Here is a 27,236-nt window from a genome sequence, read left to right as displayed (position 1 = left end):
TTTACGGGGTGTTACATTATCCCCCCCTTAAGATCATCCGTCCTCGAATGAGAATCGTATTCTAGGAAGGTTATTAACCACCACGAATTTTTTTAACCACGCAATCACCTTACGAACGAATAGCTTAAAACTTAACTCATACATGAAATAAGGAACAAGTGAGGATATCTCTTCTTCATGTCCTCTTCCGCTTCCTAAGTAGCTTCCTCGGTAATATGATTTCGCCACAACACTTTAACCGACGCAACATCCTTTGTTCTCAACCTTCTAACTTGGCGATCCAAAATCTGAACTGGTTCTTCTTCATAAGAGAAGGATTCATCAATCTCAACCTCATCATAGTTCAACACATGAGAAGGGTCAGGTTTATGCAACCTCAATATCGAATTATGAAACACCGGATGAACCATGGACATCTCAGCCGGTAATCTCAACTCATAAGATACCTTCCCAACTCTTCTAGTAATCTCATAAGGACCAATGTAGCGAGGACTAAGCTTGCCCTTTCTGCCAAAACTCATTACCCCTTCATAGGTGACACTTTCAAGAAAACATTGTCACCAACAGCAAATTCCAATTCCCTACGCCTCATGTCCGTATAAGACTTTTGTCTACTCTGAGCAGTCTTCAGTTGTTGCACAATAAGATTTACCTTTTCAATCGCTTTATGAACTGAATCAGGACCCAATAATTCTACTTTGGTGGGTTCAAACCACCCAATTGGAGATCTGCAATGCCTCCCATAAAGAGCCTCATAAGGAGCCATCTGAATACTCGCTTGATAACTATTGTTGTAAGTGAATTCCACCAGAGGTAGGTGTTCATCCTAACTTCCTCCAAAATCAATTGCACAAGCACGCAACATATCCTCCAAAGTCTGAATGGTCCTCTCTGCTTGCCCATCAGTTTGAGGATGAAAAGCGGTACTCAAATTCACTTTAGTACCCAAACCTTCCTGAAAGGATTTCCAAAAGTGAGCAGTAAGTTGCATACCTCTGTTAGATATAATCGATGTCGGAACACTATGCAATCTCACTATCCCCTTTAGATATAACTTAGAGTACTCGGCCGCGGTATATGACATCCTCACTGGGAGAAAATGGGCAGACTTTGTGAGTCTATCCACGATCACCCAAATCAAATCACGATTTGGCCTTTGTGCGGGGTAAACCCACAACGAAATCCATATTGATCACCTCCCACTTCCACTGCGGAATATCGATATTCTGAGCCAGACCACCAGGTCTTTGATGTTCAGCCTTCACCTGTTGACAATTCAAACACTTAGCCACAAAGTTAGAAATATCGACCTTCATGCTTCTCCACCAATAGTGCTGCTTTAAGTCCTTATACATTTTGGTGGATCCCGGATGAACCGAATACTTGGAACTATGAGCTTCCATCATTAATTCTTGTCAAAGACCATTAACATCAGGAACACAAATCGTCCTTGCAACCGAAGAACACTATCACCAGTACCAACAGTAAATGAAGTGTGCTCACCCCTTTCCACTCCATCTCTCAGCTTTGCCAAAAGTTCATCATCATATTGCTTGGATTTTATCCTTTCCACCATGTCAGACCGTGATGGTGTGATTCCCACTAACTCCCCATCTTCAATTTCATCAAGTCTGACCCCAAGACTAGCAAGTCTTCGAATTTCCCTCCCCATGGGCATGTCATGTGCACGCAAATAAGCTAACGTGCCCATAGACTTCCTACTCAAAGCATCAACAACCATATTAGCCTTACCAGGATGATACAAGGTATTCAAGTCGTAATCTTTTAACAACTCCAACCGCCTCCTCTGTCTGAGATACAACTCTCGCTGTTTGAAGATGTATTACAGACTCTTGTGATTAGTAAAAACATTGCAATGCTCACCATACAAATAATGACACCAAATTTTCAAAGCAAAAACCACAGCAGCCAACTCCAAGTCATGAGTCGGGTGATTCTTCTCATGTTTTTTCAACTGTCGCTAAGCATAAGCAATCACATTGCCATTTTGCATTAACACGCAACCCAAACCAATTCTAGAAGCATCACAATACACCACATATCTGCCAGACCCAGAAGGTAAAGTCAAAATAGGAGCCGAAGTCAATCTTGCCTTGAGCTCTTGGAAACTCTTTTCACAAGCTTCGGACTACTAAAACTTAGCAGTCTTCTGCGTCAACTTAGTCAATGGCGAGGCAATAGATGAAAAACCTTCCACGAACTTTCTGTAGTAATTTACCAAACCCAAGAAACTACGAATTTTCGTTGCACTAGTGGGTCTAGGGCAATCCTTAACCGCTGAAATTTTCTGAGGGTCTACTTTAATGCCGTCACCAGTCACCACATGACCCAAGAAAGCCACAGACTCAAGCTAGAATTCACACTTGGAGAATTTTGCATAAAGCTCGTTCTCCTCAACTGTTGTCAAAGTTATCCTCAAGTGATTTGCACGATCCTCACGACTTTTAGAATACACCAAAATATCATCAATGAACACAATAATCAAGCGGTCTAGATAAGGCTTAAACACACGATTTATCAAATCCATAAATGCAGCAGGCGCATTAGTCAACCCAAAGGACATGACTAGAAACTCAAAGTGCCCATAACGAGTACGGAAAGCAATTTTCGGGATATCCTTTTCCTTTATCTTCAATTGGTCTTCTTTCTAACAAACAAGACTGGAGCACCCCAAGATGAGGAGCTCGGTCGGATGAAACCTTTATCCAACAAGTCCTTCAACTGATCCTTTAACTCCCTTAGCCCCGCTGGAGCCATACGATAAGGTGGAATAGAAATAGGTTGGGTGTCAGGAATAACATCAATCCCAAAATCAATAACCCTATCAGGAGGAATACCAGGGAGATCTTCGGGAAACACTTTGGGATAATCACTAACTATGGGGACAGATGCAAATTCAGGTACTACGACTTTTGTATTATTAACAGCAACCAAATGGTAAATGCACCCCTTCGTAATCATCTTATGAGCCTTAAGATAGGAAATAAATCTACCCTTTGGCTTAGCAATTTCACCCTCCCACACAATAATAGGCTCCTCATGAAAGGCGAAGCGAACTAACTTATGGCGACAATCCACATTAGCATAACATGCGGACAACCCGTCCATCCCCATAATTACATCAAAATCCACCATCTCAAGTTCATACAAATCAACCATGGTCTCACGTCCCTTGATCACAACAACATAATTTCTATACACTCTAGAAGCAATAACAGGAACACCAGAAGGTGTATCAACAGCAAAAGGTTCACACAAAGGTTCGGGTTTCATACCCAAATCAAGAGCAAAATAAGGGGTCACATAGGATAAATTTGAACTTGGATCAATCAATGAGTAAGCATCATGAGAACAGATGTTAAGGATACATGTAACCACAACATCAGAAGCCTTAGCTGCCTCTCTACGAGTCAGCCCATAAAGTCGAGTTGTCCCTCCACCAGAAGTATTAGCAATTTCCTTTCCCTTGCCGTTGTTACGAGCATTTTGATTATAATTGTTAGCATTACCAGCAGGTTGATTTTTAGCAGATGCAGAAGCAGGTGAATCGTTCTGTTGGTTATTCATAGCAGCGATCTCACGTAGCCACTTTCTGCAGTCCCTCTTAAGATGCCCCCTAATACCACAGTGATAACATATACGATCCTCCCATACAGCGGACCGACTACTGCCTTGGGAGAACCTGCTTTGGTTATTATTCTTCTGACTTTGCCTACCCGAAAGTACACTAGCATTCGAATATGCTCCAGACTGAGCAGGTGCCGAGTACCTTTTACTCTGACCTCCCTTATAATTATTACCACTAAAACCACCTACCGATCGGGCCTTCTTGTTCTGATCTCGATCTACCCTCTCCTCATTCTTCCAACTCTCTTGTTGTTCAGCAAACCCAACCAGAGATGAGAAAGTGCAAGTAGGAGACATAGCCACAGTAGCACATACAGACTTGATACATGGTACCAAGCCTTTCACAAAATGAGTCAACTTATGATTTTCAGTCAAAATCATGTATAAAGCATACTTTGACAGAGGGGTGAACTCCAAACTATACTCACGAACTGACTTATTACCCTGCTCTAGCTTTTCAAACTTCATAGCCATAGCAATTCTTTCTTCATCAGACAAGAACCTTTCCATGAATGCCTCTTCAAATTCAGCCCACGTCGGAGCTAAAACAGTGTCACCCCTCTCAGATTCCCATATCTCAAACCATACGTGAGCAACATCCTTCAACTGATAAGAAGCAAGCCTTACAGCTTCGGAGTCCCGGGCATCCATTGCCTTCAATGCCTTGAAGGTCTCATCTAGAAAGTGTTGGGGGTCATCCATCTCTCGTGACCCAAAAACTCTGGTGACTTCAAGTCGAGAAATTGCTTAAGTCTGCCTCCACCGTGAGGTCCCACACCTCCACGCTGCTGCTGAGCAACAACCAATGCAGTCAACATTTGAATAGCCGTTCGCATAGTACCAATCTCAGGTACACCTGCAACAGGAACAGCAGGAGCAGGCGGTGCTAGAGGTGGTGCTTGATTTCCAGCATCATTTCTATTACCAGCATTCGCGCCCCCAAGATTAGGTTAACTCCCGTGAGACATCCTCGGTTATCATTTTTGGATCGTGTCAGAGCCATTTCTATAAGGCACGAATTAATGAGCGAATTAGAATGATCCTAAATGGACTTTAAGCTCTACAACACAATCTAGAATCAAGAAGAATAGGAAACACCTATAAATGTCTTGGGAGTTTCTTGGTCATGCAGGTGATCAGGCTGCACAAGGAAAACTCCACTAGACCCCGCTCCATAGACACCGACAACAATCCTAGGACGTATTTAAACCTAGGCTCTGATACCAAGCTTGTCATGCCCAAAAACCCACCCTAGAGGTGACTGGCATTCGACGTTATGAACAACATCGGAAGAACCTAAACGATACAATAATAACACTTAAACACGCTAGGTTCAATATTTGCCTCCAACAATTTATAAAATAAATGTGACAAATCATAAATATACGAATTAGATTAGCGGAAGTCTTTATGATTTAAATAATTCAACCACAAAATGATAACGTGCCCAAAAGAGTTACACAACAACTCTTCTTCTACCTACATTCGAATGTATACTAAGGAGCTTCTAGGAATAAGGAATAAATGTCTAACTCATCAGGACGCAGCCCGGAAACTAATATAAATAAATGAAATTAAATAAATAGGGTGTCCCACGAATGAATGTGTGGGCTCACCAAATCAACAGCAACAGCAAGTCCTTCCTAAACGCCCGGAGTATTAACAACCTGCTCTTCTCCGTTACCTAACATACCATTAAAGACAACAATGGTATGTCTGAGTACTTTGTACTCAGTGAGTGCCTTGGGGACAATAAGTAATATGAAAATAAAATATAATAATACATAAAGAAATCAGTTCTGAAAAGATAGTATAAAACAGTTATTCCACTTTATGCTTCTTAATATGATTTGTTAAACAGTTTACAGAGCCGTTTTAAAATCCTAGTTTCAATTATGCTATAAATCAATCATGCATAAATACCAATTCCATAATAAAGATGGATATCACAATCGCCTATATAGGCCCAACTCAATATCAACAACGCCGCGCAACACACCGGAATATGGATTCACGGTGGCTACTCTTCCTCCCGAATAGCAAGGCCATTAATACACCCCAGGTAGCAAACCGGAAGTGGCCACTCTTCCCCCCGAATGGCAAGGCAATTAATACACTAGGATCCATAGTGGCTATTCTTCCTCCCGAATAGTAAGGCAAACACAACAACAATGTCCAAGGCTTAGAAGCCTATTCACAATTTGTCTTAAAGTAGTCACACCATCAATAACATTAAAGTTCATTATGCCATATCGAAAGATTAAGTCATTCCAATCAATGTTTTGAAAACATACAACTTCTTTACAAAGATTTCCGTGTCCCAATTCATCAATGAGAATGTCATTACCAACTCTTAACCAACATTATTAAGCCTCTCTCATAGAGGAAAACATTCATAATAACTTATTCATATATAGGGTTTGTTACAATCTAGATTTAATGTGGGTTTGTCCCCTCACACACATTAACCACCTTTTAGACACGAATTAGAGTTCAAGAAACATGAAAAGATTACTTTTCCTTTCATTCATTAAAGAATCTTGAATAAAATTTGTACTTTCAACAATAGTTTCAAAAAGTGATTTTCATTCAAAATAAGTTCTTAAAAGAGAGACATACAAATCACCTTTATAGTCAACAATGATTTTAAAAGAGACATACCTTAATTTGTTAAGCAAAGTTTAGCAATTCACTTTTCTAATGAAGAACACCCTAACCCTATCTTGAATCACTTTGGGAAGAATTATGTTGCAAACAGTAGGTTTTGGTCACAAGAATCATGTTAAGAATCATGGGTTTGATGTTAGAATGAATTAGTAATGTTAAGGATGTTCTTACCTTTGATTTGAAGACTTGGAGGAATGATTTTCATCCTTAGGGTTGTTTAGAAAGTGGAGGAATAAACAAAGCAAGTGTCACGACCCAACTAGGGGCCGCGACGGGTACTCGATACTTGTATCGAACACCCCGTATCTCGCATCATACTTTTATTACTAAGTGGGCCGTATGAACTATACCGTTGTTTATTTACTTAGTACTATCATTAATAGCACTATTGTAAACATATACTAATAAACTTTACTAATTTAATATACATCGACAGGGACAACCAAGATTATGAAACATCTGACTGTACATGTCTGTCTACGAGCCTCTAAACAAAATACATATGGTAACAAGGAGGGCCGGGTACTGCCGTGCCCGAATATGTACACAAAAAAAAGGTACCAAGAAACTGAGGCTCCGGAACAACTGGAGCTCTGCTAGTGTACCGCCGATAGGGCTCCTAGGAACCAAACCTGTCCGCCTGCTCACCTGCGTGGCATGAGACGCAGCGTCCACAAGAAGGGACGTCAGTATGAGTAATGTACCGAGTATGTAAGGCATGAATAATAACATACAGGAAATATAGAACATGGATAACTACATCAAAGAAATACCGAGCATATCATGAGGTAGAAAAATAACCTGTGCATATAAGTGCCCTTGGGCGAATACCATGCATGTTTGACGCTGCGGAACGTGCAACCCGATCCATATGTGCATATACTATAACATATTGCTGCAGAACGTGCAGCCCGGTCCATATACATATTACTTTACTTTCTTAGGAAGACATTTCTTTTCATATATATAGAAAATAGAACATGTCATATTACCGAGGCGTCGGCTCCGATCCATTTAACCATATATCCCGCGTCCGAGCATCCCGCGTCCGGGACGATGTCATGTACCATACTCCAACTGATCAGGTGGCTGTGCGTCTATAGCGCCTTCCCTTTTCCAATCTTCCCCATATACATATACATATACTTATAACATATAAACAGCATGCATGAGAGCCTAAAGAAAATCGTGTCCGTATCGGAGTGACATAAGGTCGGTAGCCTCCGATTATCTTATGGAATAACCATGGTCACTTTGTCTCGCCTTGGAGGAACTAGTACTATAAAGCGAGACCATAAACGTAGAGTAGTATTAAGAGAAGACATATAATAAGATCACAAACCTCATAAGGCGTCACCTTGTATTCTTGAAGTCTTTAGAAAGTAGAGTCATGTTCAAAGAAATAAGATTGAGGATTAGGAACTAACTCTATTTTCTCATATTCATATTGAGTCCATAACTCGTGATCTTTGACCATGAAACCATATTCGTCATATTCATCATAGAAATATTCTCATTAGGATAGTCACAACACCTATGAAGGTTTTAGTGTAATCCAATTTCATTTAACAAGTTATAGACGTTAGATGCAATTGTCTCAATAAGATATGGAAAGCTTAATTCAATTCTATTGAATGAAAAAAAGTTAATTTCAAACTCGGATTTCTAGGAATATGATAGTCTTCGAGGCTCGTATTCAAACCTATTATGTCTAAGACATGCCAAAGAAGGAAGAGTGAAGCCTTACATACCTTTTCCGCTTCATACACGACTCCAAAATCAAGTTTCAAGTTCCCCAAAATCTACAATTTGGTCACAATTACCAAATGTTAATTGTAAGGCTTTAAGATTTCAATCTTAACCAATACTTGTCTACAAAAAAATTTGGGCAGCATCTCCCCTATACATACAACATCCCTGAGATTTAACTCGGCTCAAATATCAACAACCATACCAACAACAATACCAATAATCATCACAAAACACAATATAGCATAACTAGTCTCCTTTCCAACATAGTGTAATCGTTTTCATTCCAACTTCACATTTTCAAATCAATACCAACCTTCTCATATTCATTTACTAATCAAGATCATTACAATAAAATTTGGAAATATTTCATATCATTTCTACGAAATATTCACAAAATATACAAAGTATACAAATTTTTCACCAAAACCATAATCCATCCAAAACTTCTAATATTCAACATACATATTCATAACATATTTCCATCTTCCAATTTCATCAACCATAATCATGATTTACATCTTAACAATTTCATTTTCATCATTACATAAATCTTCCATAAAATCACAAAATTCCCCATAACAACTTACCAACCAATCTTTCATGCCAATATGGACTTGCATCCCTCCAAATTCACCAACTAACATAATAATTCTCATTTAGGACTCCACTCCCATAATTATATAAAAACTACATTAAAATCACATAAGCTCCTATAATCATTTTCAACAATTTCTCATGCCATATTAACCCATTTTCTTCCATTTCCATCACAAAGTTTCAACAACACAACTAGAATACTACATAAAATTCAACTCATATTGCCTATGCATCAATACATATACACGGCCATATACCCATATACACACCCACTTTGCAAATTTCCATATTTTCATAAATTCTACTCATTTCTACATACTACAACATAAACAAACCTTCATAACATAATAAAAAGGGATTAAATCTTACCTTTCTTCTTCAACTTCTTCACTTGACTAGAATGCGGAAACGACGAAACGGATGACTTATCTTCCGAAACAATTATGCCACGTTGTAGAGGACCCTTGAATTAGTAGGAATACCACAAGAAAATAATTTTTGGAATAAAATTTCAAGGGGGCAAAAATGGAGGAGCATGGCCGAATGGCCTTAGTTCTCCTTGCTCTCCATTGTTATTTCTTGAACCTTCTAGTTTAGGATGACTAATAGACCCTTTTATTTATTTTTCACATGACTTAATTAAATCATGGGCTTGGACTCCTCTTTTTTTTTTTCTTGGGCTTGGCCGGCCACTCCTTGGCTTTGGGCCTCTTGTCTCTTTTTTTTGTCATGGGCCTAACTCGGTTGGCCCCGAGTTGGGCCTAGCCCACTGACCTTTCGACCTTAAAACGTCCATATCTCCTTGTACCGATGTCGTCTGGGAACCCACGACCTATGGTTGAAAAGCTAATTCAATTATCTACAACTTCTATTTCTTGGTATTTTTCCAAATTCCAAACTTATAATACCGTTTTTGCTCCTCAAAGGCAGGTCACCCGAAAACGTTTTTTTGAAAATATTCGTTTGGAGGGCTTTCACTTTGATTTGGCCCAAGGGTCTTTCATGAGTTGTGTTTAACTTTACATATGTGATTCATATAACTCGTCACATGTTCCAAAAAAAATCTTGACATGTGGGCCCCACCTCAGCTTACAAATAATCCAACGTTCAAAAATACGGGATATAATAGCAAGTGTCTTATTTATATTTTTCTGGTGAAAACGGGCCAAAGGACGCCCCCGAAGGACGGACAGTCTTTCGTGTTACGGGCCATCCTTTGGACCGTCCTTTAGTGGAAATGTTTAGAGAGTTCTGGTGATTTTTGAGGCATTATGGTTCCATGTTACGACCCGTAAGACGTGTTACGATCCGTAACGTCTCACCGTAACACAGGCCAAATTTCCAGCGAAGACAGGCTTCAGTAAAACGGGCATAAATTTTTGTATGTAACTTTGCTTTGGCTGGGCGACCTACCATTGGGAAGCTATTTCAAAGATCTACAATATTTATCAAGGAAGTTTTTCACAAATTCGCAAAACATTGTTTATGAAAATATCCCAGAAGACAGACCTACCAAAACTTAGGCGAATTTAAGAGCCCTTAAGAACTTCACTAGTTGGTTTGACTTCAAAATGACCATCTTCCACCCGAATTTATCAAGAATGGATTCATATAGATATAATATCATCTTAACACTACATTTTTACACATTCACATCTAGTTCAAGTTTACGGGGTGTTACAATACTGCTCTTCACAGTTTAATGCAATGCCTAAAAGTTCCATATACCTGGTGCACCAATAAACAAATCTATGAGCGCAGTCTAGCTTAACTTTTTAAGTGAAGCCATAGCAAGTTTTATGAGATGAGTTGTCATCTTAATTGGTAAAAGCAGTCCATAGAATGCCACTATTGAGGCATTCCTGCAACACATTAGTCATGTTTCTGTGAATTCATCTTCTTTACAATGGTAAGACTGCGTCGTCTTTTCTTCATATTAGAAAGAGACACCTGCAATGGAAGATAATGTGACAGTTCTTTAGGCCAGATCCACATATATCCTATTCCTTCTCAAAATTATCAAGAAAAACAACTTATGAGGTTACAACCAATTAGCTACTCTTTCCATTCTATGTTTTCAAAAGACAATCTTTCTTAATTATGTAATTGGTACTCTAAATCTGAGATAATTTTTTTACCTTCCATTTTTCCTGTTAAAATTACACTCTTGCTATTAGTTTGGTGAGTTATTCTATAAAATTCTTTGTTAATTAAATCTTATAAATGATCATTGCCTGCTGAGTATTGTTTTTCCTCTTCTTTTGATGAATGATCTATTAGTTTGCTATTATATGTATATTTGATCTGATCTAAGATAGCATTGTTTCAGATACAAGTATAGATGAATTTATCTGCAGCGTAGACAAATCAAATCTCGAGTTTCTCTTCTCTAGTTTCATCATTTTGGCTAAAAAATTCTAACGGGTCATTTTCATGCGTGATTCTAATTGAAAAGTTTCAGGTTGCAGAGATTGTGTAGTAGATGCATTTTTTATGTTGCTGCATTATTTTTATGGCCCGATAATTTCTTTTTCATATGCAGGCCCTTCCTATTTGTCTTAATAGGGGCTAAATATGTGGTACTCAATATGCTTACTTTTTCTTTTAATCCAATTTTGCTGCAATTCAATTTCATTTGTACTTAAACAAACTATAAAATTATCTCATCCATTACCATTTTCCTAATCCAAAAAAATGCAAATGGCTTCATTTTCCCAAATCAACTTAAACTTCCACCGTGCTAAAATAATCAAACCAACACCATATGCCTCAATTTTACCAGCAAACAATCAAGCAAACTTAGAAGTTAGAACCAACTCCAATAAGCATAATGAGGTAAATGAGACTTACAGTGAGGAGATAGCACAGATCCATTGTAGATTTTTAGGAGCAAGAGCATCAGAAGCATAACAAACGCTCCTTTACAACTTTGATGAGCTGTGTTCGTCCTCGCACCACGCTTATATTTAATTGAAATTTGGCTAGCTTCAAACTGTAAGTCTTTCCAAATTCTTCCTTCATGTTATTTGATTTTATACTCAGTACATCTATTTTTACTTGTCCAATATACTAAAAATTAAGGGTGGTAAAAATAGCCCAAACTCATTTAACCCGCTCAATTCGTCCAAGTTTTAATGAGTTTGGCCAGGAGTGATTTTGAAGATGAACTGATTTTGGGTAGTCAAAGTTAATATTTTTTGCACGGATTCCCTTCAAACACACTGGTCTTTAATTTTTCCCCTGCTTTTCATTTAATAAAAAATTGTGGGCTCAAGTACCCTTATCCATGATAAGGCGTGTCTACGAAACCAAAGATTCTGGGTTGGATCCCTAACTGAGTCGGAAAAAAACGCAAGGCATAAGTTTAGAGAACTTTTGTCTTGTCCGGTATAAGTTCTTTAGAAATGACGTTATCCAACATAAGTTTTAGCGAACTTTTCTGTGAGAACTGAGTTATGCTTGTATTATATTATGATGCGAAAATATAAATTTATGTAATCAAATTAGGCACTACACAACTTACGCCGATAATTTAATTTCTACAGAACTTATGCCGGGCGAAATTAGGTCATAGATAAGGGTAGGCCGAGTTTTTTTTGTTTTTTTTTTTGTTTTTTATGTTAGGGGTATTTTCGGCCACTTTTTAGTCACTTAAAGTACCGAAGGGAAAAAATGAAACACCAGCGATTTGAGGGGCAAACATTAAATACCACCCTAAGATAGGGGCATTCGTGCGTATGACCCCAAAGTTAATCCATCACAAATCATCAGCCGAACCTGACCCATCAACTGCCCTCCATTCAGAAGTATAATAGCTACAAAACGTGACTAAATTTTTGTTTAATTATTATTTTTTATTTATTTTTCAATTTTTTTTTAATAATTTTTTATTTTTATTTTTAAATGTTTTCAATTTTTTGTTCTATTTTTCGAGGTGATAAGCTTATTTTGGCTTTTAGCTTGTGTTCTCACCTGACTACTCTTGAAGCCTTGGATAAACACAACCATAGAAATATATAAATAAGGAAAAGGAAAAAAGAGAGGAATCTGACTAAATCATAATTCATTACATCAAATAACATTTAATTCTCTTTAGATTTATGTTACATCCCGTATTTTCATACATTAATGTTACACCCCGGAAAAATAATTCCGTTAACATACAATGAATAGACTAACGAAGGGCACGACGTATATGATGTTTTGGTAAGTAAGAAATAACATTTGATGCTTCTAAATGAGATTTCAAAGACGTTTGAGGTAGGAGACGAAAGTTGTTAAGGAAAGCAAAGTATATGTTGTGTGTCGGGAAAGATTTATGAATATCGAATTAATGATGGCTTAATGATGTTTTGGAGAAGAGTTATAATGCCCCTTAGATTGTTAATGAAGTGTTAAACAAGTGCTAAGAAGGTTCCATAAGGATTTGAGATCAAACGAAGTGACGAGAACAAAATCGGAGAAAAGATAGATTATTCGACCAATTATACGGTTCGTATAATGTTATACGGTCCGTATAATAGTCCGCAGAATCGTCACAGTGAAAGTCCCTCACTGATGGGATTATATGGTCACTTATACGGACCGTATAATGTGCCGTATAATGGTCACATAAGCGAGATGTTGATGGGGTGATTTCACGGTCACTTATACGGACCGTATAAGTTTATACGGACCTATTAAGTGTCTGTATAATGACTCGACGGGTCAGATTTTTAAGTTATTAATAAGAAGACCCAAGTTCATTATTTCATTTCATTTTTCACCCAACACTTCAATAATTCTCTAGAACTCTCTCCACTCTTCATCCACAAGAACCCAAGAGAAAGTCATGATCAACTTCATCAAACCAACAAAATTTAGTGTAAGAAATACATTAAAGTTCATCCAAGCCAAGGAATTCCAATGGAAGTGAACTAGGGTTTTGGTGCAAGAGAAGTATTTCCACTAAAGGCCTATTCCTACACTATCTAAGGTAAGTTTTATGATCTTTTCATGTTATTTAAGGTAATGAGAGGTTGAAAGACTTAGATTATGGAGGGAGATAGAAAATGGGTCACAAAGATTGGAATAATGAGATTTTGAGTAGTAGTTTGGTATGAATCATGAATATTGATATGTTGTGAATGTAAGTATGCTATAAGTGACATTTAGAATATAGGATAAGTATTATATGTGAGAAAACGCAATAGTGAACTATGACCATGATTATGGAGGAATTGAAGTGATATGTGAAATGTGGATAATGTAGATGAATGATGATTGTTGCCTATAATATTGTGAATGTTGTTATGGATGTTTGGGAGTTGATATGGAATATGGGGAAAGTTGTATAAACAAAGGAAATGCTGCCCAATTTTCCCTAGCTTTAGTAAGCACGTTCTTATAATCGTTTAGCTAATGTTAATACGAACTCCCTTGAAGGTAAAGACGTGAGCATTGAAGGAGAACGATCAAGCGGTAGAATAGCTAAAGGAAAATGTATGTGAGGCTAGCCCTTTCTTTTTAAGGCATGAATCTTATGACATGATCTTTCCTCCTTCTCCATGAATTTCCTACATTCTGGAAAACTAAGAGTCTATGTTCATGAATAGCCATATGAGTTAAAAATAAGAGATATTATGAACATGATGATGATGAGCTTAAGTCCAAAGATTCTAGAGTTCACGAATATGATGTTTCTACAAAGCTAATGATGTTAACTACGATCCATTGATGTTGTTTATTGTATACACTCACCTTATATGCTAATTCCTTCAAGGTAAGGCAAAATGCTTATGAATGCTCCATAATGGAATCGGGGGTTCACGACCTTATGTCACCCCGATAAAGTATAGCTATCTTTGAGTTCTATGCATGCATTATGACGAGTACATGATGATGATATTACACCGCGCCTATATGGTCGGGCAGACACCGCTAAGGCGGGCGGCGTATACACCATGTCTAGGTGGCATGGGTAGACACCACTAGTGGGCGACATGAGATAGTTACCCCAGACGCGGGAGGCCTGGACGCGGCTAATGATTATCACACCGTACCTATATGGTCGGGAAACTTATACATATGTGCATACATGATATGATGATGATTATGGAGTAAGCCAGCATGCATTATTTCTTTTATAATTGATAGTCAGTTACAGGTTGCTCCTCATTAGATGCTTCCTTATTTCATTGATGTGTTATTATTGTTGATGCCTTACATACACAGTACAATGTTCGTACTGACGTCCATTTTATTTGGACGCTGTGTTCATGCCCACAGGTAGACAGGGAGGTGATCCAAACTTGTAGGAGCTACTAGCAGACTTTGAGAGCACCCCATTATTCCGGAGGTGCCATTGATATGTCCTTTTGTGTGTTTTGGGCATGACGGGGTCCTGTCTCGTCCATATGTCTAGTACTCTAGTAGAGGCTCGTAGATACGTATGTGTGTGTAACATGGTCTCACGATGTCCCTATTGTATGTACATTATTTTGATAGTTGAAGGGCTTATGTATATAAAGGTAATTATGTTTCTAGTGAAAAATGGTTTTCCTATAATTTGAGTATAAGATTACAGAATGAACGCTTGATGTGTACGATGGGTAATGGTATGAGCGGTGCTCGGTGGTTAGCCCCGGGTACCCATCATGGCCCCCAGTCGGGTTGTGATAATTAAGTTGTGCCGTAAGGTAGTCGACATAAGCTCGGGGAACAATGTTATTATTGGAGTTGCACGACCTACTACCTTTCCTATGAAATATCCAATTTTCGCCTAAGGATGGAACATGTCTGTCACGACCCAACTGAAGGGCCGCGATGGGCACCCGGTGCTAGCCCACCTGGGCACCACTTAACGTACCATTATATTTACATCTAGGTGAGCCACATATTAAATCATACATTTATATTCATCAGTCATACGAATCCCATTGGGAAACAATACCTTTATATCATCATTGGCATCTATGCCCATATCAATGTACATAAGCCGACGAGGCTAACAAAATGATATTCAAATTATAGGCCGACAAGGCCAAACACATCTAACCATATACATATGTCTACGAGCCTCTAAGGAGAGTATGTCATATCATATAGGCGGGACAGGACCCCGCTATGCCCATAATTATGTACACAAAAGAATCAATACCAAAAGCTATAGCTCCGAATGAAATGGAGCTCCGCTATGTAGTCCCTGAGCAATGTAGCTATGAATCAAGTCTGTCTCCCTGGCCACCTGCGGGCATGACGCAGCGTCCACAAACAAAAGGACGTCAGTACGATGAATGTACTGAGTATGTAAAGCATGATCAATATCAATATAGAAGAATAATAAGTAGCATAAGAAATAGCATAAGATGGGAGATAGTAGAATCATCGTCATAAGCACTTACTCGCTTTTCATAGGAACTTTCCATTTCTAATACAAGATTGTGTACATACCTCCGTAGTCGTATCCGTACTCATATCCGTACTCACTTACATTTCGTATCCATAATCGTATTCATATGACTATTATTATTCACATTCGTATCATGTCTGTATTCATACTCATATCTATATCATATACATATTCATATCGTGTACATATCCATATCATATACGTATTTATATCATATACGTATTTGTATCACATACATATTTATATCATATACATACCTGGCCAACCAAGGCTTCAGGGTTTCACATACCTGGCCCTACCAAGGCTTCATGATTACACATACCTGGCCCTGCTAAGGCTTCAGGGTTACACATACCTGGCCCTACCAAGGCTTCAGGGCTATCCGTACCCAACTGCAAAGGTGCGCGCGCGTTACATAAATATATACATATTCTACCCGACTTTATAAGCTCGGGGTTCCATAATAGTCATACATAGACACATATACATAATAGCTCATAAGCATCTTTACTATTATCATCACTATCATCATCATCATCGTTATCGTCATCGCTATTATCGTCGTTATCATTATCGTCGTTCATTACATCTATCTTTATAGGATTATTCATCATATGAGGAATTTAGTACAATCGTAAAACATATGAAGAATCATGAGCTTAATAGCTCTGAAGATAGAATCATTTGGAGGACATCATAGATTTATAGAAGATTTAGATGATTGGCCAAAGAACCATGCCTTATGAAAGAAGGGTTAGCCTTACATACCTTTTCGTTCAACTATTTTACCACTTGCGCGTTCTCCTTCAACGCTCACGTTTCTACCTTCATTAAGGTTATACTATCATTAGAAAACCGATAGCTTGCATACATGACTAAGGGTAGAGAAAATTGGATGGCATCTCCTTTATTTATACGACATTCCTCCATATTGTATATCAACTCCCAAACGTCAATAATACATTCACAATATCATAACAATAGTCTTTATTCATCCACATTATCTATATTTCTCAATTCACTTCTAATCACCCATATCCATGGTCATAACACACAACTACGTTCATTCACATACAATGTCTACCTCATGTTCTTAACATCATCTACAACATGATTTTGTTCATATCGTATCACGAATCATTACTCAATCCAAACTATTACTCAAAGATACACTATTTCCACATTCAAGACCCATTTTCTACATTCTTCTACAATCCAAGTGTTTCAACTTTAAAATACCTTAAACTACATGGAAATACCATAAATCTTACCTTAGGTGTTGTAGGAACAAGCTTTGGATGGAAATACTTCACTTGAGCCAAAACCCTAGTTCATCTCCAATGAGATTTCTTGATTTGGATGATCTTTAATGGGTTTCTTACACTTGATTCACTTAGTTTATGTTGTTGATCACTAATATCTCTTGTATTCTTGTGGGAGAAGTGTAGAGGGATGTTTTAGAGAGAAGGGGTGTGATAGGAAATTAAATGAAATGAAACTTGGATCCTTCATTTAATACACCAAATTCTGTCCCAACCAGTTCTACGGACCAACATACGGTCCGTATAAATTATACTGACCGTATATCTGGCCGTAGATTTGGTCCAGAGAGGGGTGACATTCCAGGCTGATTGTACGGTCCAACATACGGACCGTATGTTTTATACGGCCAGTATGTTTGGCCGTATAATCCCCAGTTTTCCGAAGTTCGTTGTCGTCGACTCGTTTGATCTCCAATCCTTATGGAACCTTCTTAACACTTGTCTATCACCTCATTAACAATCTAAGGGAAATTATAACTTTTCTCCAAAGCATTATTAAATCCTCGTTAACTTGTTACTCGTAATTCCTTACTTGTCGAAATACCGTACACTTCGTGCTCTTCGTTAGTCTATTCACTGTGCATCAACGAAATTTTTTTCGAGGTGTAACATTCTTCCCCCCTTAAGAACATTCGTCCTCGAATGTTAGGTTCTCGGGGATTCTATAAAAATTTCGCCATAGTTTCCCCTGTAATATGGCACTACCATCCTATCACAACAACCCATAATAACAACGCCTCACAGGGCCACAACATAATAGCAATAGAATTTGGCCACACATGACCCAAAAGCATAAAAGGAAAACATACATACCTTATGATCTTGACGTCTCATCTTGGATCTCTTCTAAGGGCTGAAATAAATGCGGATACTTGGATCGCATAATTTCTTCCGCTTCCCATGTCATTTCTTCTCGTTTATTGCTTCTCCACAAAACCTTAACTGAGGCCACCTCTTTGTTTCTAAGCCTCCGTACTTTTCTATCTAGTATGGAAATGGGTACTTCTTCATAAGTCAACTTCTTTGTCACTTGAACATCATTTGCTGGCACGATCCTAGTAGGATCTCTAACATATTTACGAAGCATCGAGACATCAAAAACTGGGTGAACTGACTCTAAATCAGGCGGTAGATCTATCTCATAGGCCACTTTGCCTATTTTGCGCACAATCTCATAAGGCCCAATGTATCGGGGACTAAGCTTCCCCTTTTTGCCAAATCTCATTACACCTTTCATTGGTGACACTTTCAAGAATACCCAATATTTCACTTGGAGCTCTAAGTCCCTTCGACGATTATCCGCATAGGACTTTTGACGACTTTGAGCTGCTAATTACCGATCTTGTATGAGCTTGACTTTCTCTATGGCTTGCTGGACCAAGTCTGGCCCTATCAATTTAGTCTCTCCTACCTCAAACCACCCAATTGGGGATCTACACTTTCGCCCATATAAAGCTTCATACGGTGCCATTTGAATGCTAGAATGATAACTATTATTATAAGCAAATTCAATGAGTGGTAAGTGATCATCCCAATTTCCTCCAAAATCTATCATACATGCCCATAACATATCTTTAAGAGTCTGAATGGTACGTTCAGCTTGTCCATCAGTCTGCGGGTAAAATGCCGTGCTAAGGCTCACTTGAGTCCCTAAACCCTCTTGGAGGGAATTCTAAAAATTAGCTGTAAACGGAGTCCCCCTATCAGGGATAATAGATGCTGGGACACCATGGAGTCGCACTATCTCTTTAACATAAAGCTTTGCATAATCTTCCGCCACATATGTCGTTCTGACTGGTAAGAAATGAGCTGACTTCGTGAGTCAATCCACAATCACCCATATAGAATCATACTTACGTTGAGAACGTGGTAAGCCTGTAATAAAGTCCATGTTAATTACTTCCCACTTCCAAGTTGGAATTTCTATAGCTTGCATCAATCCGCCCGGCTTTTGGTGCTCAATTTTCACTTGTTGACAGTTGGGACATTGAGCTACGAATTCTGCTATATCTTTTTTCATCCCATTCCACCAATATATAGATTTAAGATCATGGTACATTTTCGTCGCTCCGGGGTGGACAGAATAACGGGAACAATGAGCTTCCCTCAATATTTGGTGGCGTAAACCTGCCACATCGGGAACACATAATCTGCCTTGGCATCGAAGAACTCCGTCTTCTGAAATCTCAAATGATGACTCCTCCTTCTGAGGGAGTGTATCCTTGTAATGCATTAGCATGGAATCTTCGTACTGTCGCTCTCTCACTTCCGCTGCTAGCGACGAGATTGCTGAATTCTGAATGGTAGTTCCCCTGCTACCCGAGTCCACTACTCAAACTTTTAGGCTAGCTAACTGCTGGAGCTCACGAGCCATTTCTCTCTTCTCTGGTCGTACATCATACAAACTTCCCATAGATCTACGGCTAAGAGCATCAGCCACAACATTTGCCTTTCCGGGGTGATATAGGATATAAACATCATAATCTTTTAGCAATTCCAACCATCGTCGTTGCCGCAAATTCAACTCTTTCTGCTTGAAGATATACTGAAGGCTCTTATGATCTGTATAAATATCCACATGGACACCATATAAATAGTGTCTCCATATCTTTAAGGCATGAACCACCGTAGCCAATTCTAGATCATGGGTTGGGTAATTTTTCTCATGTTTCCGTAATTGCCTTGAAGCATACACAATCACCTTACCATGTTGCATCAACACACAGCCTAGCCCAATGTCACGACCCGACTAGGGGCCGTGATGGGTACCCGGGGCTAACTACCGAACATCACTTATTTCCTTACTCGTCATAGTCATTATACACTTCTTTACCATTCATATACTCATAATCATAAGATAACTATTTTCATTTGAAAACATAATTAATTTTATATACATAAGCCCTTCGGCTATCAAAATAATAATAGTATATACACCATAGTAGCATCGTGAGACCATACTACCGACACATATGTATTTACGAGCCTCTACTAGAGTACTAGACATGTAGACGGGTGTTACACCTCGAAAATTTCTCCGTGAACGTACAATGAGTAGACCAACGAAGTGTATGAGTGTGCGATGTTTTACTAAGTAGGGAATGACTAATTATGAAATTTAGAAAGGAGAAAGTTAAATATTTGCACTTCGATCCAGTGGGTCGTAAAATAGAATACGGCCCGTAAAGTGGTTTACGGATCGTAAACTGCCATCGTCCTTCAACATTCCAAAAACTTCAAATTTCTGCCAAATAAAGAAATGGTTAAATATGACTCAGAATACGGATCGTAAATCGAAATACGGCCCGTAAACTGCGACCGTAAACCACCATGACTCCAGCAAACCTTTCTGTTTCTGATATGCTTAAATACGGTCGTGAAGGACGGACCAGAAACTAGAATACGGCCCGTAAACTGAGTTTACGGCCACTGTGCACCCGACTACTGTTCATTAAAAATCAGGTTTTGAGTTATTAAAAGGGACCCTAAGCTCATTTATTCATTTCTCATCTACACGACTCAAGAAGTCTCTAGAACACTCTAAACACTTCATTCACAAGGATTCAAGAGAACCAAAGGAAAATCAAGGTCAATAACATCAAAACCATGGAATCAAGAGTGTGAAATTCATCAAAGTTCATCTACACCAAGAAATTGCAAAGGAAGTGAAGTAGGGTTTTTGGCATAGAAGAGTATTGCTACTCAAGGCTCATTCATACCACATCTAAGGTAAGTTTTATGACTTTCTCATGATGATTGAAGTATTTATACGTTGAAACACTTGGATTATAGAAAAGTGTAGTAAATGGGTCATAAAATGTGAATAGTGCCATAGTTGAATGATAGTTGGATTGAATTATGAATGTTGATGAGTTGGGAGTATAACTATGTTATAAATGACGTGTAGACCATAAAATAGGTGTGATGAATGAGAAAATGTGATGATGAGCTAAAACCCATAAATGTGGAGAAATTGGAGAAAAATGGTGGAATGTGGTAAATGTAGATAAATGACGATTGTTGATACGATATTGTGAGTGTTGTTGTGAATGTTTGGTAGTTGAAATGAAACATGGGAAAAGTAGTAGAAACAAAGAAAATGCTGCCCAATTTTCCCTAGAAAATAGTCACGCGTTCTTATAGTCGATTAACTGACGTTGATGCGAATTCTCTTGAAGGTAAAGACACGAATATTGAAGAAGAACGATCAAGCGGTAGAATAGCTAAAGGAAAAGGTATGTAAGGATAGTCATTTCTTTCCAAGGCATGAATCCTATGATATGATATTATTTCCCCTACATTTCCTTGGCTTCCTTATATTCCGGAACCAAGAGCCTATGTTAATGGATAGCCACATGAGATAAGGATAAGAGACATGTTACGAGCACGATAACGGAGATGATAAGCTTAAGACTAAAGATTCTAGAGTTCATGGTATAATGTTTAAACAAAGCTAAAGACATTAACTACGATCTATTGGTAATGCTTGATGTATACACTCACCTTATATACTAATTCCTTCAAGGTGAGGCGGAATACCTATGAATGCTCCATAATATACTCGGGGGTTCTCGACCTTACGTCACCCCGACATTGTTATAGCTTGTTCATAAGCCTCAATTCATGTCCTGTGACCAATGTTTCGAGAAACTACGAGCCTATGTTCATAAAGGATTTCATGTGAGATAAAGGTAAGAGATACGCTATAGAAATGATAATGGAAATGATGAGCTTAAGCCCAAAGATTATAAAGACTATCATACGATATTTATACGAAATTTATGCTACGAATATGATTTGATTTTCATAGATTGTCTTAAATTTAAATGTGTGCATTATTGAAAAGTTACGCTAAGCTTTTAAGATGTACGTGATGGAAATGATAATGATGAGATATATTCATCCTTGTATGATGCATGTGATATGGTCGAGCCACTACGTGGCCGAATATGGAAGATATGTATGTGATATTGTCGAGCCACTAAGTGGCCGAATACGGATACTGTCGAGCCACCACATGGCCGAATACGGATGTTGTCGAGCCCTACGTGGACGAATACCGATAATGTTTTATGTGTATGACAAGCTACGACACTACGATGATGAATTATATGACATGATGATGTATACGCTATGATGGTTCATGTACGACGATTATGTATATGTGATATATGTATGAAATGTATTCAACCTTAACGATCGCGTAGGTTTTGCTTCCATCTTATGACTTATGATTTCTCTATCATGTTTATTTCATTCATGCCTTACATACTCAGTACAATATTCGTACTGACGTCCGTTTTCTTTGGACGCTGTGTTCATGCCCACAGGTAGACAGGGAGACGGCGCGGACCTTTAGGAGCTATCGGCAGATTTGCAGAAGCACTCCGTTATTCCGGAGGTGCTAATCGGGTCTATACTTTTGTGTATATATATATGTATAAGTATTTTGGCCACGACGGGGTCTTGTCCCGTCCATATGTCTAGTACTATAGTAGAGGCTCGTAGATACGTATGTGCGGGTTATATGGTCTTACAAGGTTACTACTGTATATATGTAGATATGTGTACATAATCTTTTGATAGGCAAAGGGCTTATGCATATAAAAGTATTTATGTTCTTTAATGAAAATGATTTTCTTATGATTATGAGATTATGAACGAAAAAGGAGGCTTAATGAGTATGATGAGTAGTAGAACGAGCGGTGCTCGGTGGTCTGCCCCGGGTACCCGTCACAGCCCCTAGCTGAGTCGTGACAGAAGTGGTATCAGAGCAGTTCAGTCCTTGGAAGTGTCTACGAGCCGTGTCTAGTAGAGTCTTGTTTGTGGTGTGTTGTGCGCCACATCAATAAACAAGGGGCTACAGGGCATTTAGGAAAAATGACCATCTTTCTTCTTATGAGATCGTGCGATAGAGCCGTGTATAAGATTTAATCCTCCGTAATAGTGTGTTGTGATTTCAGAATGCCGCCGAAGGGAAAAGCTACAGCCGCCCAGAAGGGCAAGACTACGACAAAGAGGCGGGTAGAAAGAGAGCCTCCGATGTATGTTGAAGAGGGCGAGTCACATAATGAGGCCCTATCTAATACTTCCTCTACCCTGCCTAATGTGGAAGAACAAGGAGGAGCTCCAGCTCCAATCCCTCCACCGGTTGCTTCGGGTCAACAGGTGACCGAGGCCATTCATTTATTGACACGATTAGTCACCGCGCAGGCACAACGACAAAATGTGGGTCCAAGTGATCGGGCAGCTAGTACTAGAGTCCGCGATTTTATGACTTTAAATCCTCCGGAGTTCTTTGGGTCAAAGCCGGACGAATCTGCAAGGCTTTATTGATGAGATGTTGAGGACATTGAAAATTATCCATGCCTCCGAGATTGAATCCATGGAGTTAGCATCTTATAGACTCCAGGACGTGACAGTCTTATGGTATAATAATTGGGTATTATCAAGAGGAGAGAATGCACCTCCTCCGGTTTGGCAAGAATTTGTAGATGCCTTCATCCGCCACTACTTGCCACTCGAGGTCCGCCGAGCTAGAGCGGATAGGTTCTTAAACTTGAAACAAGGAAATATGAGTGCTCGGGAGTATAGCCTTCAATTCAATTCATTGGCTAGATATGCCTCGGCTATGGTGTCCGATATGGGAGATAGAGTGCATAGGTTTGTGAGTGGCCTAGGGCCACATTTGTTCAAAGATTGCTTAACGGCTTCATTGCAAGACGGGATGGATATCTCCCGCATTCAAGCCCATGCTCAAAATCTCGAAGAGCAACGACATCCGTAAAGGGGCGAGCGTGATATGGATCAGGGGCCAAGTAAGAGGGCCAGATCCATAGGTGCTGATAGCGAACATAGAAGGGGATCGAGGCAGACGTATTCTAGGCACTCAGGTCAGTCGGTGACTAGTATACCTCCACGAGTTGCAGACTAGGGGTCCGACTTCTCTAGTCATCCCGGATCGGATTAGAGTTTCACTGAGTCAGGCTCTCGGTATAGGAGTGATTCAGGCCAGAGGAGATCATCTATACCACAATGTACCCAGAGCGGTAAGCTACATTGGGGGCCATACCGTTTGGGCTCGGATGTTTGTTATGTTTGTGGCCAGTCAGGTCACATTATGAGAGAGTGCCCGTTTCGAGGCGGCAGGCACGCGGTTTAGCCCGCAGGATCAGTGGCTGGTTCTTCTTCGGTGCGCCCGGGAGGGCAGACTTCCCCGGTTTCGGCAGGGCGAGGTAGAGGCAGAGGGGGAGAAACTACTTCAGGTGCCACTCAACCCCGTATATATGCTTTAGCTGAACGACAGGATCTAGAGTCATTTCCCGATGCCGCCACAAGTATATCTGTACCTTTGATAATGTGTGAGAGGAGAAATAAATATTTATCATATTAAACAAGTATGAATTGAGAGGTTTTATGCTATGTAGCAACGGTAATCGGTAAAGTACGATATGTGGTATTAACAATTTTTATATATATATATATCCTTGAGGATAGTATTGATCCACCACTGGTAATCTATATGAAATACCTTAAAGGGGATTGTGAGGACGATGCTACACAAGCTTTAAGGAGGTAAGGTGTGAAGGGTAGAACCTCCAAGATAGGAGTTGCTAAAGAATAGAGAAAAAATAGGGTCAGTTAGAAAAAATAAGAGAGTGACATACGCTACCGAGCAAGTTAGTTATTGATGAAAGCTTCCTTATCGTGCAGACTATATTGTCAATATATATTTTATGAAGATGTGAGTGTGAGGAAAATATACGAGACATGAGTCATAGCACTTTAGAAGTTACTACTACAAGATTATAGAGTTAGTAGTACGAGGATGCATAATCAATAAAGGATATGAGAGATGTCCTAGAAGAATTTACTGTACGATGAAAAGGGAATGGGAGAGATGTAAGTTAAGAACCAAGCTTGAAAAAGGTATGTACGTTTTCTTTTCATGCTTTTGGGTCGTGTGTGGCCATAGATATGTTGCTATTATGTTGTGGCCCTGTGAGGCAATGATATTATGGGTTGTTGTGACAAGGTGGTAGTACCATATTATAGGGGAAACTCTGGCAAATTTTTCGTAGAATCCCGAGTGATTAACATTCGAGGACGAATGTTCAAAAAGGGGGGAAGAATGTTACACCTCGGAAATTTCTCCGTGAACGTACAACGAGTAGACCAACGAAGTGTATGAGTGTGCGATGTTTTACTAAGTATGGAATGACTAATTATGAAGTTTAGAAAGGAGAAAGTTACAGATTTGCACTTCGACCCAGTGGGTCGTAAAATAGAATATGACCCGTAAAGTGGATTACGGACCGTAAATTGCCATCGTCCTTCAACATTCCAAAAACTTCAAATTTCTGCCAAATGACGAAATGGTTAATAAAGAAGACTCAGAATACGGACCGTAAATCAAAATACGGCCCGTAAACTGCGACCGTAAACCACCATGACTCCAGCAAACCTTTCTGTTTCTGATATGCTTAAATACGGCCGTGAAGGACGGACCGTAAACCAGAATAAGGCCCGTAAAATGAGTTTACGGCCACTGTGCACCCAACTACTGTTCATTAAAAATCAGGTTTTGAGTTATTAAAAGGGACCCTAAGCTCATTTATTCATTTCTCATCTACACGACTCAAGAAGTCTCTAGAACACTCTAAACACTTCATTCACAAGGATTCAAGAGAACTAAAGGAAAATCAAGGTCAATAACATCAAAACCATGGAATCAAGAGTGTGAAACTCATCAAAGTTCATCTACACCAAGAAATTGCAAAGGAAGTGAAGTAGGGTTTTTGGCATAGAAGAGTATTGCTACTCAAGGTTCATTCCTACCACATCTAAGGTAAGTTTTATGAATTTCTCATGATTATTGAAGTATTTATACGTTGAAACACTTGGATTATAGAAGAGTGTAGTAAATGGGTCATAAAATGTGAATAGTGCCATAGTTGAATGATAGTTGGATTGAATTATGAATGTTGATGAGTTGGGAGTATAAATATGTTATAAATGACGTGTGGACCATAAAATAGGTGTGATGTATGAGAAAATGTGATGATGAGCTAAAACCCATAAATGTGGAGAAATTGGAGAAAAATGGTGGAATGTGGTAAATGTAGATAAATGACGATTGTTGATACGATATTGTGAGTGTTGTTGTGAATGTTTGGTAGTTGAAATTAAACATGGGAAAAGTAGTAGAAACAAAGGAAATGCTGCCCAATTTTCCCTAGAAAATAGTCACACGTTCTTATAGTCGATTAACTGAGGTTGATGCGAATTCTCTTCAAGGTAAAGACGCGAATATTGAAGAAGAACGATCAAGTGGTAGAAAAGCTAAAGGAAAAGGTATGTAAGGCTAGTCCTTTCTTTCCAAGGCATGAATCCTATGATATGATATTATTTCCCTGCATTTCCATGGCTTCCTTATATTCCGGAACCAAGAGCCTATGTTCATGGATAGCCACGTGAGATTGGGATAAGAGACATGTTACGAGCACGATAACAGAGATGATAAGCTTAAGACTAAAGATTCTAGAGTTCATGGTATAATGTTTAAAAAAAGCTAAAGACATTAACTACGATCTATTGGTAATGCTTGATGTATACACTCACCTTATATACTAATTCCTTCAAGGTGAGGCGGAATGCCTATGAATGCTCCATAATATACTCGGGGGTTCTCGACCTTACGTCACCCCAACATTGTTATAGATTGTTGATAGGCCTCAATGCATGTCCTATAACCAATGTTTCGAGAAACTACGAGTCTATGTTCGTAAAGGATTTCATGTGAGATAAAGGTAAGAGATACGCCATAGAAATGATAATGGAAATGATGAGCTTATGCCCAA

This window comes from Lycium barbarum, chromosome 3, assembly GCF_019175385.1.
Source record: "Lycium barbarum isolate Lr01 chromosome 3, ASM1917538v2, whole genome shotgun sequence".
NCBI classification, from domain to species: Eukaryota; Viridiplantae; Streptophyta; class Magnoliopsida; order Solanales; family Solanaceae; genus Lycium; species Lycium barbarum.
The sequence above is the reverse complement of the archived record's forward strand: the minus strand, read 5'-3'. Positions refer to the sequence as shown.